Here is a 6,035-nt window from a genome sequence, read left to right on the forward strand (position 1 = left end):
CAATATAAGTTTAATGTAATGCATCTTCTTTGTCCTTACGTTTATCTTAGAAATATCACCACATTATTGAACTATAATGAATTTTGTATCAGACTAAAAACACAATGAACAACAAACTAAAACACAATGGACAACCTAACAAAAACACAATAAACAACAGATTAAAACACAATGGACAACAAAACAAAAACACAATGGACAACATACTAAAACACAGTGGGTATCAGACTAAACACAATAACCGAATCCTATAACACAATGTATAAAAAAACTTACCCAGTTGAAAAACACAATAATCAGAACCAATAACACAATGTATAGAAAACCCAAATATGACACCATCGTCATTGTGTCATACATTTTGTTATAGGTTTTGATAACACAATGTATTTACATAAATACCCCATGTAAATAATAACCGCTCAAGTGAACTACCTTCTGGAAAAATGGGAGTTAGTGGGCGGGGGGGGGGGGGGTTGAGGGAGGTTATTTATTTATCAAGAAAGAAAAGTTTTATTAACCATTAATACAACAGTTGATGTTATCAGTTTTGTAGGAGAACATGGTCGATAACTACAAAAACGGTTTAACCTGAATAATAAACTGCTAATACATATCCTAACTAAAATTATAATGGAGGGAAATATAAATAAAAAACTGAAAGTCGAAGACATTGTATGTTGTAAAAAAATACAAATAAAAAGTATATCATGTCATATAAAAACACAATGTTTTACAAAAACAAAATGCTATAGTATAGTACAATGTTACATATATAAAACAAAAAAAACTACAAAACCTTGTTTTCTAATAAAAACACAATGACATAACACAATGTGACGATAAAACTTCACCTCGTGAAACTGCTACACCTAAAAAACATTCAAATTCTGGCTATAACCACCTGGTGGTTATTTTGGTCAGTATTAAACCTCACAATTAACCGTCTAATTTGTATGGGCAAGATGAATCACACACCTTTATATAGGAATAAAAAAGAAACTCCCACTACCTACGGAACTGCATTTTTTTTTTTTTTACAAATTGTTTCCTTTTTTGTCGGAAGTGTCTTAGGTGATTTGTTTGAACTGCATTTGTTTGAACTTCACAAAAAAAGTCCCTTCATATTAGAAAACTATGTGATTTAAGAAAGCTTTTTAATACCTTCAAAAGGAACTTATCAACGTATTGCTAACGTTTGGATTTGTATAATCTCGTTAATATAATGTACGATTAAAAAACAATAATTTTTTTTTTTGTAATTGTGTACTCAAATATTATTTTAACACATCACATTTACATGTATAATCATATAAATATAGTTATTCGCAATGACTTTAGAATCACTTCAGACACCTTTACATGATTTCTCCAAAAAAAAAAAAACATAGGAAAATATATTTTGAACGATCAACTTAAATTTTTATTAAAACCACCAAGTACCAAGCCGCTATGCAATATATACGGACACCAATAATCAAAATTAACATCAAATGGTGATGGGATCAATAGCGTGAAAAACTTCCTGCTCTTCTTTGAACCTTGAATGAAAACATTGAGATCTAGTCTATCTATCAACCCAAAAGCAAAAAATCCAGGAACTTTACACCATTGAGTCACAATCTGCCATATAACTTGAGATAATCGACATGAGACGAATAGATGGTCGCTGGTCTCACCATAGTCACCACATAATGGACACCGTCCAGATTGAAATCGGATGTTACTTAATGCCATTGCCACCGTAGTTGGATGCCTTTCCTGCTCGACTCTTCAATGTTGACCCTATTTCCGGCGAATAGAACTTCGTTTCGTGCCTTCAAAATCATCCAACATGTTGTTAAAAGAAACACTATAACTATTCTCCTTTTGTAGTCTATGGCGTTAAGGGTGTTGTGAATTTACAGCAGCAACCTGATCAGCTAAGCCAACAAAAGATAATGTCGGATCATCAAGTGGCATTGTAGCCGCTTCCCACTGTAGTCACTGTTTTTGTTAAAGTTTGAAGAGAACTTAACCCGTTTAGCAGCCGCCACATCTTCTTTGTTTCTAGGAGTAGTCTCATCTCAAGTCTCATCTTCCTTTCAGCCACCTCTTCTTTAGCAACTCTTTTATATTGAGACTGTCAGTTAAAAGGGGAAACTATTCATGTAGAACTCAAAGAAAAGATGGAACAAATGATATTATTCATAAGTTCTAAAAAATTTAGTTTAGCAATGTAGAGTAATATTTCCCCGCTTTCTTCTTCTCAGTATTAAACTGTATACCCGTTCCAATCATAAAATTGTAACCACCCGCAACCTAAATTGCAGAAGAAAAGAAAAAGAGACTAAACATGAAAATTACACAAAACAAACCCATAAAAATGTATACGATTAGGCATTACTTTTCTCCATTGAATTCACTATTGCAATAATGATCCATGAAAGAATTCGAAGTTTCAAGACCTTCAAAGCCAGAACAGCTTGGTTGGACATAGAAGGACCATAAATGATGAACACACGTCGTTTAACATTATCCTGCGACATATAAAATATATAGTTATTTAAAACGTTGTGCAAGCACCACTAAAGAAAATCACATCATAAATGAAGAACCTTGTTACTTGGTAATTCATGAGAATCTTAAGCCATATCCACAATTTGATAAGAACCTAACAAATTAGCTTTCGGATTTTTGTCAATTACGCTCTTGTGAACATCTTTTTTCTCTAGGACCAAAATTCGTCGTCCAGACCCTTGTGAACAACACATGCGATACAAGTATAAGATAAAACTGCTGCAAGAAAACATATAATTGGGATAGCAACAACTATTTAATGGTGTGGGTTTCGACACTTAACAAAGTTCAGTTAACCCCAATTTATAACAATAGCCAACAGAGATAGATACATACCAGAGGGGGACATGATTGTGAGTTGGTCCAATTTGGAAGACTTTGTGGAAGAATAAATCTGGAATTGAGAAGAAGATTACGCACGAGCGGGGCAGAACATCAACGCCATCTCATCCATCATCTTTAACGTCCGATTAATCATAAATGTATCTTACCTCCACCAGCTTATAACCTCAACCCAACCCCCGGCATCCATAACCCTGATGATCCAAAGATAGTTAGATTCAGTTTACTCGAAAAGTGAAATATAAAAATATTTTCTATACCAAAGATCGTTCATAAAAAAACAAAAATTGAGAACAAAAAATGTGGTAAAAAGAAAAAATTCTTGGTATAGTGCTCTCAGGTTTGTGTTTGACTTCAACCTATATAAGCAGCATAATAATCCCCATGCCACCGTTGAGATTATATATGAGCCATGTACCATCATCAATAAAACACTTAGGTATAAAACAATGTTTCTTTCTCCTTAACCCAGCAAAACTCTTTTAACAAACTGCATAATTCATAAAACTAATCGGGAAGTAAACCCCACCAGCCATACAAAATGTATGGGCAATAACATCCATAGTTGACCTTTTACTACAGCAATTTCACCCTACACAAGATCCATTCTTCTATCCTACAACCACAAGTAAAATATACTTTGTTGTAATTGATTCCTAAAATATCTCACAATCAAACATAGATTCCACATGTTGTCACATGTAACCAAGATACACCTTTCATTAGCTTATATACTATGTCGTAATGTGCCCCGTCCGGAAATGAAAACACACTCTACCTGAATAAGTATTACACGAACTGAAGTATCATGCCGCAAGACAAAAAATTAACACTTCAGTCACAAAGTAACCCCTATTTTGTAACTATATTGTTTTTTAGTCACAATTTACGCCTTGAATATTTAAGTAAATGAAAAAAAAACGTGGTTAAAGGTCAAACTGGTTTGTTTTGATGCATATTCATGCCCCGTTACCCATCCATCTTGCCCAAAGTGGAAATCAAGGTTTGACCCATTCCCGAATACCATGTTCACATTTTAGTTAACACTAACATAAGTACATAACCCTTTTTTATGCAACTGTTTTGTTTTTGTAGTCACAATTTAAGCCTTAAATATTTATGAGGCTAAAAAGAAAACATGGTTGAAGGTCAGACTGGCCCATTTAGATTCATACTCATGATGACCCGGTTCAACCCAAACCTATTTTAACAGGTTATCCACCTATCTTGGTTATAATGGAAACTGCTCCATGTATCAGGTTTTGACCCACTCAACCCAACACTATTGTTTTTGTAGTCACAATTTACGCCTTAATTATCTATGAAAATTAAAAGAAAAGGTAGTTGAAGGTCAGACTGCCCGTGTCACGTTTCAGCCCATACTCATGATGACCCAGTTCAACTTAAACCCGTTTTGACCCGTTACCCAACCCATGAATCTTGCCCAGAGTCCGTAACTATAACATGCATGTAAAATGTACCTAGTCAAGGAGGGCTTCTATGTGATCCTCTTGTGTTTGGTCATGCAGTTATTCTTCTTCATACTATCACAACAATAGAACTTTGGAATTAATATTTGAACAAAAAAATTGGCACTACTAATGATATATCAACACCTCAGAACCAACATATTCATCATCGGCAACGTTTTGTTTCAGTTGTCTTTCTTCTTTCAAACTTACAGCTCCCTACAACACCACATACGGTCATAATCAGTACCAATTGTTATATAAGACACCAGGTTCACCACTGTCGTCATTATCATTATCATCATCTAGTAACTTGTAAGTCCTAACCCAACTTGTACAATGTATCCATTTTTGCATATTTATAAATCCATATAAACGGATAATGACTGTGGGTCAGCTAGCCCAACCCAACCTACATTACTTTGACACGTTACCTGACCCGTTCTTATAAATGCATAGCAATGAGGTAATCCAAATAAGACAAGTAGTTGACTCACTTGTTTCTTCAAAGGCAGCACAAATGGCCCTCAAAACATCACCTGTCACCACAACATTTTTGTTAAACATAAATGATATTCCCCTCAACATTTCAAACTTTATGGCTACAATCAGATATGAAAATTGAATAAGATTGTAAACAAAGAATTCAACTAAGCAATTGAATTAGCATAATTAGGGAACAACTTGATTAGAAATAAACTCTTAGACCTAGACAAAGGGGTGAGTTCCTGTGGATTTTAATTGGGAGGCAAAGTAAGCAACAACCTATCAAAAAAAGAATGTGAATCGGAACGGTAGTGATAGGGTCCTGACAATTACACATCTGATCAAACCATCATCTAAAGAAATAGCTTTACTTCTTCTCATGCAACCAAAAATTTGGGGAAAACACAAAAGAATGTAATCAAACAAAGTGAATTGTTGTTACACACATGGTACTCAAATCGCACCACATTCTCCGATTTATCGCTGCAATGAACTTCATACGAAACTTCAAGAAAACCAATGAAGTTGACTTCAAACCTGCATTGGATTCTTCTACGATTTGATCTGCATCACATTCCAAAAGCTTTTTGTTCATCGTTAGGGTCTCAAGTTCTTGACGCTTATCTAAAATTTACACCCTAGATCTCTTAAATCCACCACTAATCGGAGGGTTAATTAGGATTAGGGCTGTTGGAAGGAAGGCGAGATATGTGGGGGCAGAGGGTCGACATCAATGTGGTTCTGGAGATCAAAAGGGGATTGAAGAGTGGGGGATTTGTTGTAGAACGTGGGTGGTATTTTGGAAGCGATTCTCTTTATTAGAGAGAGCGTTGAACCGTCACAAACCTCTGCTTTTGGAGGCCTGTTATTAGATCATTGGGGCAGAAAAATTTGGAGCAAAACCACCAGCAGGAAAACTGTCAATAAATAACTGGCATGAACCGCCATGGGAGCAGTTATTTTTGTGAGTTTAAATGGCTGAGATTTAATCTCAGCATCATCCGACGGTGGAGATGGATTTGAAAGGTGGTTAGACTTAATGGGCTTAATATATACATAACCTCTATAAACCGTTGTGAACTGGCGAAAAAATAGGTAACTGGCAAAGAGAGAAGTTAGGGGAGCGTATGAGAGAGAGAGAAAGAGACAACTGCTACAACAATTGTCAGAAAGTGGCCA

General features: G+C 35.2%; 1 long non-coding RNA gene across 5 annotated transcripts; it reads right to left on the bottom strand.

The window, feature by feature from the left end:
- Nucleotides 1-1,398: 1,398 nt before the first annotated feature.
- LOC110912524 lies at nucleotides 1,399-5,745 on the bottom strand. Of its 5 annotated transcripts, none has more exons than XR_004883928.1 (8): nucleotides 5,303-5,745; nucleotides 4,868-4,909; nucleotides 4,518-4,589; nucleotides 4,383-4,445; nucleotides 2,896-3,095; nucleotides 2,598-2,737; nucleotides 2,448-2,519; nucleotides 1,399-2,122 (listed from the first exon to the last, which is right to left on the bottom strand). It is a non-coding gene; the product is annotated as an uncharacterized LOC110912524 (long non-coding RNA). The 5 variants fall into 5 exon arrangements; XR_002577974.2 differs by having other exon boundaries at nucleotides 2,387-2,519; XR_004883927.1 differs by having other exon boundaries at nucleotides 1,399-2,519; nucleotides 5,394-5,745.
- Between the last annotated feature and the right edge of the window lie 290 nt (nucleotides 5,746-6,035).

Source organism: Helianthus annuus, chromosome 16, assembly GCF_002127325.2.
Source record: "Helianthus annuus cultivar XRQ/B chromosome 16, HanXRQr2.0-SUNRISE, whole genome shotgun sequence".
Taxonomy (NCBI): Eukaryota; Viridiplantae; Streptophyta; class Magnoliopsida; order Asterales; family Asteraceae; genus Helianthus; species Helianthus annuus.